This window comes from Toxorhynchites rutilus, chromosome 3 (genome assembly GCF_029784135.1).
Source record: "Toxorhynchites rutilus septentrionalis strain SRP chromosome 3, ASM2978413v1, whole genome shotgun sequence".
In the NCBI taxonomy this organism is placed as follows: Eukaryota; Metazoa; Arthropoda; class Insecta; order Diptera; family Culicidae; genus Toxorhynchites; species Toxorhynchites rutilus.
Window position 1 is genome coordinate 77,789,645 of NC_073746.1, and position 12,895 is coordinate 77,802,539.

The 12,895-nt window shown below is 38.8% G+C and overlaps 1 protein-coding gene across 6 annotated transcripts in view; it reads left to right on the forward strand.

Moving 5' to 3' along the window:
- LOC129775022 (LIM domain transcription factor LMO4) overlaps positions 1 to 12,895 on the forward strand; it is a 967,612-nt gene that overhangs the window by 845,534 nt on the left and 109,183 nt on the right. The window lies entirely within an intron of this gene.

Genomic DNA, 12,895 nt, shown 5'->3' on the forward strand with positions numbered 1-12,895 from the left:
TCACTCAACGGAGTTGTTGCCAAGGAAATTTTCAATTATCTTTCCCTAATTCAATTATCTGAATGATCCACTCGTCGGAATGCAAGAATGCTCTGATTCGCTGAGGAGTGTTGGGTAGGTGAAATTGGCTCCTCCGAGCTACAAATATAATTAGATACTTAGTAGATAAATCCTTCTCCATGCCCTAAGTGAACGAATCTCTCGATTTCGCTTTCGGGAGTTGCTGAAACTCCCAACGGGGCAGCATCAGCAACAGCGGCACGGAATGATGAGAACTCTTGACATCCTGATTAGATATTAATTGGCATTTGCTCAAAATCCTTTCATTACATCACCTCGCACAGATCGGCGCCACTCTTGGGTCTTGAAAAGCCCGCTCATGGCGCACGGAAGGGTCCCCACCGGCGCCCAACTGTCAGACAACAGTATTCAATCTATTGTCTGGCGAAATCCTGCTAATTACTGGAAATGTAAATAATTCACTAATTACGACCCCATTCTGTGATGTTGCGCTCCTCTTTCCTATCATCAATCATCAGAGGAAACAATTAACGAGATTCCTGATGGCTCACAATGATCACTGCCAAGCTCGTTTCTTCACCCCCTTCACTTCCAAGCCCGTGTCAACCCCCCAACCCATCCAACCCACCGCTTCAACCCCTCTGGGAGAGAGAGTATTCATTTATAAATTAGCTTCTGACAGCATCAGCTATCGTAACACGACTCCCACGAAATACTGCTACCGTGCTGCTGCTGCTGGTTCGCTCCCATTTACAATCTTTCCGTGGGGCATCCATCCAACCTGGTGCCGCACATGCACAACCAAACGTCACCCCCTCGCAGCCAGGATTCCACAGGATCCAATCCAACCGGATTCAACTATCGTGCTCGTTAATTAAATACCGCCTTAAGCTTCCAATGAAATGAAAGCCGCGCGCGGCGTACGATTATGGCTTTCCTTGCTGCTCGAGGATGGTCCAGCTCAGCAGCACTGCATGTGTATTGTAGCAAGCGCGAAGGAGTGGAGTTCATCTGGGGAAAGCAAGCCGGAACTTGCTTTGGTTAAAGTATTGTTTGTGATACGAAATATGTACGCACGCTAGAAGTGGACCAGAAAATTTGCTTTCACGTAAGATGGCCAGTCTCGAATTCATTTGAATAGACTGTAGATCAGCTTTACTCAACATGCGGCCCGGCAGGCTCATCTGGTGTTACATCATTTTTAACAATTATTACCTATTTTCTTGACGTAGGACTACGTCTTGGTGCTCCCGTGGCCGAGTGTTTAGCGTCAAAACTAAAATGTCGGGGGTTCTGGTTCGATTCCCGTTCTGGTCGGAGGAATATTTCGTCAAAGAAATTTCCTCCGACTTGCACTTGCACTTGCATTTCTTTACTACAAATACTACATTTACATTTGCAAGTCATTCGAGTGTTTGATGATGCTTATACATAGTTTTTTTTTAATCTAGATTGCATACTATCTTTTTTTCAAATTTTTGAGCTGCCACCACGATGTTTGACCAAATCCTTCGATCTCAAAATAGCGTTAATCGTATCGTTGCTGAACCGATTTCAAAGCTTATTTTTGTTCTGATTAAATTCAGAAAAAAAATCACTCGACAGATGCCGAGGAGTGAGGCATAGTGAGAACGTTAGAACCAAGGCATCGAAGCGGTGAAAAGGCGAGCGAACCGTCAATTCTTTTTAGGCATCCAATTTTTGTCCACCAACCCTGCATATGCTCGTTTTCTGAAATTGTGATTTCCTTACGGATTTTATCTTTAGGCTACAGAATTAATTCTCCAAATCTTGTACATTCCCATTGTAGAATCCTCGAAACGCTTCTAATACAACGTTAATGTATAGTCAAATTGGAAAAGTTTCTGGGATTTTACATTACTGTAGACTTGAGCGTCGAATCATCCAAATTGAATCTTTTTCTCATTTGTTTGATCAGCTCTACGAAAAAAAACTGGGACAAATATTCTTTAGAATTATCTGCCTTTCGCTGTCCATTGTTCTGATAATTTCTTCAAATCTCGCGTAACTTTTGAAAAGGTCCTATGTAACATTCACATCAACTCGAGAAAAATGAAGTTGAAGACCGGCACATTGGTCCGCGAATTGTTTCAAAAGGAATCGATCTTTATCACTTCTTTTACCACTAACAGTCGATAATAACTCTGAAAAAGCTATCGTAACTGTTGTTATGTGATTCTAGTTTGAAATTGAAGCCTCCGAGCGAGAAATGTTACATTGGACGTTTTGACTGACCGCTTTGTACATTGGACAAATTACGTTGCACGATGAGAATTTGAAAACAACTACTGAACAACGATCCAAATATTTGCACTTCGTGCTAAAGGCAGATCATTATTGTTATCACTCGTTGAGTTGCACTGAAAACTATATCAACACCCGAAAATAACAAAAACTCAAAATGACCAAAGTACGACTTCGTGTTGTTTTGATTGCTTTGTAACATCGGACGTATCGAGCTTCAGAGGAAAGTGGCGTCCGAAGTAACAGTCGAGTGCTCAAAATTCGCATCTGTACATTGGACATTTTTTGCATTGGTGATAAAAAGGTGAAAAGGATAGATACTTGAACGATTGTTTTTGCAATGCATTCAATGATTGAGAACTAATAGTGTGCATCTATTAACTCGATTTGTTTACATTTGTTACTTAGGACCTTTTCGAAAGTTACGCGAGAAATAATCTTCATATTTAATAGCATTGAATATTGAAACAACGTAAGATTCATCGCAGATATTAGTGAGAATGATCAAATTAAAATCTTTCAACTCTTCATGTAGCATCGTGAATTCAGGTTTTTCAGCCCCTGAACAAACGATTCAATCTGTTGATCAGGGGCGAAACATACGTCGCACCGTCCGACGCGAAGCGTTTCAGACGATCCTTGTAAGGAATTTCGTCTTTATGAAACTTATCAATCATTGCATTGTAAATGCTTTTAAGATCAGCGGCTTAATAGTCGTCATGTAACTTAATGTTGCTTTGTTCAAATGAAAGAAATTTCACAAATGGAAAAAATCTACACCAATTTGTACTTTTTGACGAAAATCTATACTCTGTACCGTACAGAATCTGTACCAAAAATAACGAAAAAAATCTGTACGTGTGGCAACACTGCATGTAACTTTCCGAACTCAATCGAGGCACATTCATGAAGGATTCCTGCATCGCATCATTATGATCAAATTTCCTTCATTGACACAATTCACGACGGTCGCACAGAATCAGTTACTTTGTCGCTGAACTTACTACCCATTATTTGCTCATGTGTAATGAATAACACGATACCGTTCTGAATCATATTTCGGACACTTAAGCCATATGATGCAGAAAACAGATCTCAACCTTATGCACAGGTATTATTTGGATGATATTTTTAATAAATTAGCTCAATATACTTCTAAGCTTTCTACTTTGGTACCTATTTGATTGAAAATATAAAAAAATCATCGAATAAAATGCTTCTCAAATCAAGCGAATAAGAATCAAACTTCGCCATTCCATTTAGAAAAAAATCAAATTTCGGACAGATTAAATTCAAATTTCGGACACTTTATTTTGTAAATTTTTGAACGAAAATTACATTACACTTGATTATATTTTATAGTCAACTGCAAAACACCTACCAAGCAATCACAGTAAACCGATAACGATGATGAGAGCTGATGAAACACGGGAGAAATTTAAATATTGATGAAGGTGTGAATTCTACGTGCTCATGAAAAGCAAACGTCAACCACAAACAATAATGAGTGGAATTTTGATTTTGGATGGATTTTTTCCTGCTACCGTTATGAATCATATTTCGGACGCTTAAGGTATATGATGCAGAAAACAGGTCCAAACTTTATGCACAGGTATTATTTGGTTGATATGTTTAATAAATTAGTTCAATATGCTTTTAAGCTTTCTACTTTGGTACCTATTTGATTGAAAACATAAACAAATCATCGAATCAAATGCTTTTCAAATGAAGCGAATGAAAATCAAACTTCGGACACTAAATTAAATTTCAGATAAATTGAATTCAAATTTCGGACACATTATTATTAAAATTTTTGATCGAAATTTGATCGAAATTTTTTGATTGAAATTACATTACACTTGATTATATTTTATAGTCAACTGCGAAACACTTACCAAGCAATCACAGTAAACTGTTAACGATGATGAGAACTGATGAAACACGGGAGAAATTTAAATATTGATGAACGGGTAAATTCTACGTGCTCACGCTAAGCAAACGTCAAACACAAACGATAATGAGTAGTGTTGTTAGATTTCTGCCGACTACCGTTCTGAATCATATTTCGGACACTTTGTTCTAATATCTTTAAATGCTTCATACACTGATGATATACCTATAAAATTATTACCACAATTGCTTCCTATCACTTCAGTTGAGAACTACACATGAATTATACTATAATCGGCAAATACCTGACAACACTACTCATTATCGTTTGTGCTTGTCGCAGTTGACTATAAAATATAATCAAGTGTAATGTAATTTTCGTCCAAAAAATTACAAAATAAAGTGTCCGAAATTTGAATTCAATCTGTCCGAAATTTGATTTAGTGTCTGAAGTTTGATTCTTAATCGCTTCATTTGAAAAGCATTTTATTCGATGATTTTTTTATGTTTCAATAGGTACCAAAGTAGAAAGTTTAAAAGCATATTGAACTAATCCATTAAAATATCTACCAAATAATACCTGTGCATAAAGTTTAGATCTGTTTTCTGCATCATATGCCTTAAGCGTCCGAAATATGATTCGGAACGGTATGTTATAATTCAAATGTAGTTCTCATGTGAAATGATAGTGAAACCAAGGGATTACACTAAAGAAGCAATTGTGATATTATTTTTATAGTTATATCATCAGTGCATTAAGCATTCCAAGATATTAGATCAAAGTGTCCGAAATATGATGCTGTCCGAAATATGATTCAGAACGGTATATAATCATTCAAATGTACCGTTCTGAATCATATTTTGGACACTTTGATATAACCGAGCAACTTATCGACGAGCAACGAAGGGTAAATTGTAAGATGTAAAGTCTCCATGAACAAAGGAAAAGAAGAAGAACGAAGGGAAATATTTGCCTAGAATATAAACAGTTGATCTCGCTGAGGCAAACTTTTATTCTTCGTGACGACACCAACTGGACAACATCGTTGTTGGGCGAGCTGGATGGCGAGGGATCGAATGCTTTTCTCAAGGCAATGGAGGCGAATGAGTAATATGATGGATAAAGTAAAGTTTTGCAAGGGCCTTTTTGAAGGTTAGAAACGAATGAATTGAAGAAGTTTGAAGTCTCTCTAATTCAAAAAGCAAGGAAAGAAGGCAAACTTTCAGTCTCGTTATGTATTCAAAGCAATGAATATCGCCTTGTGTTGCGTCATCACATATCTTCGTTTCGGATTAAGATTTACGCGATGTCTCTGGCATTGCAATCATTGCATCGACTGACGCTATTACATTAAGGTTCTGAGCTACACAATTGTGTGGGGAATCATCAAGCTAGGCTATCGTAAGCTCACCAAGAAAATGAATGTTCTGGAATTTTGAGTGTGATTTGGTTTCTCATGACGGTAGGAAAACTCTCTCCACAAAGGATGAAAGCTAAGCTAATCTATAGTGGCAATATCAACAGAAAGGGCTTCTGTTGAGAAAAGCGCAAAACGGAGATAAGTGTGTGTATATTTAGTTGTTTCAAGCCATCGAATGAAACGAAATTTGGCATATGGAGGTTTTAGGGTGCAATAAATATTTCTATGGTGGTTAGACTCTCCACCCCCTCTCTAAGAGGGGGCTGCCATACAACTGAAACACAAATTTCTGCATTACTCGAGAATTATTCAAGCAAATGAACCCAAATTGGGCATATTGAGGTATTAGGGTGCAATAAATGTTTCTATGGTGGTTAGACTCTCCACCCCCCTCTCTAAGGGGGGCTGCCATACAAATAAAACACAAATTTCTGCATTACTCGAGAATTATTCAAGCAAATGAAACCAAATTGGACATATTGAGGTACTAGGGTGCAATAATTATTTCTATGGTGGTTATTCTCTTCACCCCCCCCCTCTCTTAGGGGGGCTGCCATACAAATGAAACTCAAATTTCTGCATTACTCGAGAATTAATCAAGCAAATGGAACCAAATTTTGCATGCGAATATTTTAAGGGACACGAAACGTTTCCATGCTAAATAGACACTCCTCGCCTCTCTCTGAGGGGGGACTGCCATACAAATTTCTGCATAATTCAAGAACTAATCCAGCAAAATGAACTAAATTTGGCATGTGGAGGTTTTAGGGGGCAAGAAACATTTCTAAGGTGGTTCAACACTCCACCCATCTTTCTGAGGGAGGGGGCTGCCATAGAAATGAAACACAAATTTCTGCATAACTCGAGAACTTATCAAGCACAATTTGGAATGTAAGGGTTTTTGGGTAAGAGGAATGTTTCTATGATGTTATGACACCCCTCCAAACATGACAATTGAAAATTTTCAGGAAACTCTGAAGGAAAAAGGGAAAACTCGGAAAATCAAATTCCCATATGTTCTACAATTACATAGTGACAAGTGCTGTTAGTCCATTTGATGGTTGCGCTAGCGAAATTGAACTTTGTTCGAAATTGGAAATGGATTTTAATGTGATGAAACGCACTCCTATAACTTCTTCTATCTATACCAAAAAAGGATCGCCGGATGTGTTGAAAAGAGCAGAACTCGAGGAAGGAATTGTCCGATTCAGGGCTGTCTTCATTCTATCATATTTTCTGTCATCATAAAGGCTTCGTTAGTGCCTTCGACATTGCATCAATGCATTGAACTGACGCTGTGATGAAGCAGGTGTTAAGGTTGTGCACCAAAAAATTATTTGGAGAATACCAAGTTATTCAATAAGTTATAATAAGTTATTAATTTATTTGTGTTCGCGTGTCAGTCGCAAAACTGCTTTCAACTAGGATTGCATTTGCGCTAATCTTGATCATAATGAAGCAGAGCTACTCTTTTCGAGGTTGTTGAGATTAACAGATAGAGTTTATTTCGTTTATTTAGTTACCAAGAAAGTAAATCCCGTTCTGGAATTTTGTATGTGATTTAGTTTCGCTTGCCAGTAGCAAAACTTAACTTTCTCCACTAAGGATAACAGCTGCGCTTATCTCGAGCATATATTGTTCTGCGAGCGCAAGAATGAATCATCAAAAAATTATCGCCAAATGATTCTACAATTAAAAAAAATATTTTAGGGCGACCAAACTGGCAGAATGGTTTTTCCAAAATTTTCTTAGCATTAGAAAATAATATCCGCAGTTATAAACAAGCGACTTGAATTAAACTACAGCGTAGTTCTACGTCAATAATGCGGTCGTGCCTTGAACACAAGCTCCTATAATTTTGATGTTACTTTTCCTCAATGTATAACTGCCATTTGAATGAAGCATATTTGAATGAAGCATACATTTCTTGCATAATTCAAGAACTAATCAAGCTAATGAAACCAAATTAGGCATATGGAGAGTTTAGGGAGCAATGAATGTTTCTACGATCGATTAATCAAGCAAATGGAACCAAATTAGGCATATACAAGTTTTAGGGAGCAATAAATGTTTTTATGGTGGTTTGACATTCGTTTCTCCTCTCTAAAGAGGGGAGGGGGAGGAGGTTGCTGAACAATTCGAGAACTAATCAAACAAATGGAATCAAACTTAGCACATAGAGGTTTGAAGTATCTATAAACGTTTCTCCGGAAGTTCGACACTCCTCCCCCTCTCTAAAGGGGGGCACCTAAACAAATGAAACACAAATTTCTGCATAACTCGAGAATTAATGAGAGAATTTTGGGTACGACAAATGTTCCTATGATGGTATGACATCCCTTCCTCCACTGGAGAGGAGAAGGGGTCCCATAAAAATAATGCACATATTATTCCAACCATATTCATATTCCAACCAAACATGACAATTGATAATTTTCGGAAAACTCTGAAGGAAAATGGGAGAATTCGATAAATTCAATTCGCATGTGTTCCACCATTACGTATTGACAAGCGTTGTTAGTTCATTTGATATTTGCGGTAACGAAATTGATCTTCGTTCGAAAATGGAAATGGATTCTAATGTGATAAAACGCACTTCGTATCGTCTTCTATCTATATAAATAAAAATGAATCGCCGAATGTTTTGATAAGAGCAAAACTCCATATAGAAATTGTCCGATTTGAAGCTGTTTTCATTCTATCATATTTTCTTTATCAATGTTGTAACTATGTAACGGGGAAACATGTTATTTGCAATTGGATGAAAAATCTTGCACGAGAGTTGTGTCTGAAAATAATATGATATTATAATGTCGAGGTTTGGTTGAAGTACTGAAATTTTCTAGTAAAAATCTAAAAAAGGGTAAATTAAAATCTAAAGGGTAAATTAGAAGATCAGTCAATGAACAGTTCTGCGATTGGAGCCATGCCCGTGCGCTTAGTAAGAAAACGTGAATATGATAACGAAAAATGAATTTTGGGCGAGACTAAGCTTGCCGGGACAGCTAGTTATTACATAAAAATATAAATCAATCCACAGTCCATTCATGTACAATTAAATTTATTGAGGGTTATGTTACATTATTGAAATATGTTATGTCATGAAAAATATATGATTTTTCTTGGATCCCTATCAACCCTCGTATTTATTCTCATATTAATTGTAATTATGTAATTAATGTAATATTGTAATGATGAATATTGGGAACGTTTTCTCCACAGAAAATGACCGAAATTTCAATTAGAGAGAGATATTTAATGCATCATCCAACTTGGCCAAAGGTAACCTAAAAATGGGAACAATCCATTAGGACCTTGCTCTTTTCCGTTTCGGAAAAAACCCAATCTCCGAGACTCCTCCTCGGTCGTATTTCACGTGCTGCTTCATTTCGGAAAACCGAATAATTTGATGCTCACCAAACACAAATACAACCCCCGAAAAATGGGGTGCAGAAGACCCTGAAATTGTCGTCCGCGCGGGTGCTCCGGCACTGAAGACACTCAGTGAGAGATAAAATTTTAATTAAAAACATAAGAAAGAAAGCTGAAACCACCGCGCGCGTTGTTCCCTTCTCGCCCACGCGCGATGGTGGGCGGAAAGGGTTGATGATTCCGGCGACTCGCAACGTGAGGGTGGTATTATTTAATAAATGAGACCAGCGCTGTGTGTACGGCGAAACTAAATAGAACCGGGACCAGGTTTCCGTACACCTCCGTTGTTGCCGTTCCTGGAAAGAGACAACCGAGGCACCCGCACAAACGAATGGGAAGAGGATAGATAATTAGTTATAAAATTATGTTAAATGAGTATTTTCATATCCAATACCGTTTTCTCTTTAATTATAAACAGAACCTTGTGTGGGGGGGAGGTATATGGGTGGCAGCAGGGGGATCGTGGAACACAATCCGAGTAGGAGCACCGAGTGGTTGGTTGAGGGAGAATGATGCTGCATGCTCATTTAATTATGGAGCCGATTTCTCCACGCCTGGACGACGGAATGGAAGAAGATACATGAGGGAAGTTTGACAAGTTGGCGTGAAAATAATTAACGGAAAAATAATTGGATTTGTTAACATTGAGCACTAGGTTACAGGGATGGTCTTCCGTTCCAGTTTCGGAAAACGGTAGTTCTTGAAATACACGGTTGAACGGATGTGTAAAGATCCATGGAATTGGGTAGATAAAACACGTCGACATTTTGAGCTATCCATTAATGTTGTAGTTTTTAATTTGAATTCATCCAACCCGAAACATTACCAATGGTAACAAGAAAGCCACGATTCGCGAAACTTAACCGACCAGTGTAAACTTTGACAATTACTTCAATTTGGAGTCGATCCAAATTCCCTCCCAATTACTGTCTCCATGCTCCCACAATTGAACCACATTCGGCATCATTACCCACTCCGTTACTACAAACGAACGTAGCGGAGCCTAGTCCTGGGGAGGATTTAGGACAAAGTTTCTCCATTCTCCGAGGGGTAGACACCCCGGCTGGCTGGTCCGTACGGATGCTATTTTCCCGCAAAGCTTCCTCGCTCTGGTTGTGTGCGTCTTGGAGCCAGAAGATGTTTGAAACTGCTTCATTTTCAGCCACCAGCTCCACCCTTCAACGAGAACCCAAGTTCAAAACACTACCCGCTCCTTTGCTACCCCACTCCCAGACCAAACCCTACCAGCGTCAGACAGCCAGCTTCGCTTTCGGCAAGCAAGCGTGCTGCACACAATAATGATAATTAAATTTTAATTAAAAATTTATGTCATTTTAACAAGAAGCTTATTAAAAATTGAATGGTTGAATTAAAATTTTCAAATTAATGAAGAGCAAGCGGAAAGAAGATGCGAGTGACGCGTGTCCTCCCATCGCATCCCCTTAGCGTTCGTCACCCACGCAATAATCCGCGACGCGTTGCGATCCGTTGCGATGCCGATACCATCTTCGAGGTCTTTCGGAGGACTAATTTCCTCCTCAAACAGAACGAAAAAAACGGGTTGATTTTTCAGCTGACGGTCACACCGACTGCGACTTTGCGTTGATTCGCGCGAAGCAGGAGTAGGGGGAAAGGGGTAGGCAGTAACAGCATCCAAGGCTTTCGAATATCAAATTGAGACATTCATTTGAATGTTAGCATTCTCATTTTGCGTATTTCATTCATTTTCGAGCGCCGAATTCTCGTTGCGCGGAAAAGCAGATCTCTGGAAGGAAACCAATCCTCCGGCAGAGCGCTTCTGCGAGCAGTCGCCAAGAGGGACCGCGTTTCCGTCTGCTCTATTGCTGAGTGTGGTCTGCTGTTGTTGTTGCTGCTGCTCCTGTTTTAGGAGGGTCCAACTGACTGAATGACTGGATGCTATTTCCCGTCCAGCAGAGGAACGGAAAGAGGTGGACAGTGCGGCGGGGGTGGTGGGATTGAAGAATGTTTTATTAATTTGATACGAGCGAAAGAGGGGTAAAACAGTCAACGTGACGTGCTGCTGCTGCTTCGAGAGGGCAGAGAGGGTTTTTTATTTGTTGGGAGTGTAAGGCTCGGGGCCGGCGAGTCACGTTCTGCACAATGGAAAAATTCGCTGGAAAATCCATTAGAAATAATTAGAAAAGGTGCGTTTTAAAGGGTAGCTCTCAAGGGTGAACGGAGTCGGTGCGTAGGAAAACTCGAGAGTTCCGAAGTACAAATAATCTCGTATATTTAAGTCGTAAGTCGTATTACGTTGAGAAAACGAAAGTTAGTAATGAAACATAGTGATAAATGTTGTATTTACCAGACCGATTGATACTGAATGGAATAGAATCCGGAATCATAGTTTTCACATTATCTGACCACTTATAGGCTGATAGATTCATGATTTCTGTATTGATAAAACAAATCTTTCATGCTGAAATATATTTTTTTCATGTTTGCACCTAGTTTTTAGTTCTTTATTGCGCTATCCGCGATTTTATTTATTCGCGGTTCTCTTGCAGGACTATTCCGTGGATAACCGGGGTTCTACTGTATGTTCAAATAAGCATTGAATAGATCCCAAAAGTTATTCGATAGATCCCAAAAATTATTCGATTCTGTATTCGATCAAAAAGTCATTTATTTCAAAATCATTTATGCAAAAAATCCCGAATTCGTTGAGTAGGCTTGAGAAAAGGACATCTTTGAAACGAATTTGGATCAACAACTAATACAGAGTGACTAATGTGAGTGACTGACTGATTTCCTATACAATACGGGACTAAATATAATATAATATACAGGGTGGCCCGTCTAACAGGAAGATATAGGGTGTAAAATGAAAATCTCATCACTGAACATGTAAGAAATAATGAAAGATTTCGAACGATTACAACTCGATCATGTTTGCATGTTACAACTCGATCATGTTTGCATGTAAGGGGGTCTCCGTAGCCACATTGGTTGCGCGTTCGCTTAGTAAGCGATCGATCGTGAGTTCAAGGACCCTCATTGACCATCTTTGTGTTGTTACAGAATAGCTACGTCCACGCAACAATCATCAGCGATGGAGATCGATCCACGTTCGAAATAAGATCGATTCATCCATACAACTGCTCTGCTCTGCAAGACACATCTGTTCTATAAATAACTCAACAATGATCAATCAACTGTCTCCGCTGTCCGGTGGTCCAACTGTGGATAATGAAAGAACAGAAAGAATACTCTTACGCCTAAATGGCTACTGTGTGAATGTACCATATGTAATGATATAGAAGGAATACTGGCGAATGGCAACTGTGTAATGTGCTAATTATAGATATATGATAACCATGTGACATGTACACGATTAAAAATTCGGGCTTATTACAGCTAAAATGCTAATGAGCCTTAAATAAATAAATGGGATATAAAAAAAATGTTTGCATGTTTGCATGAATTGATTGGAAATATTTCCACGCATCAATCACAATTAAGAAAATATTATATTGTAAAATGACAAGCATTATCCAAACGCGCTAAATCCGATTCAATTTTTGATCCCCAGGCCTTGCCATCTGAAAGGAGCAAGTAAAGTAGCATCAAGGAACTTTTAAATATATCCATACCATTGCGAAAAAGTCACAGGAGGGTTGTGTCCAAGACACGACCACATAGTTGGCGTAGGACTTCGTTAAGCTATCTGTTACATGCTGATTTTGGATTAATTTGAAGAATTACATCGTTGAACTCTTTGTTGATTATTCGGTGGCATTTAAAAGGGTCGTTTTTTTTGGTTGTTGGATATTGTTTGTTCACTCCCCCTTTGCTTACAGCCGAGTGATGATGACAGATGGATGGTGATTAGGTGCTTATCAAGA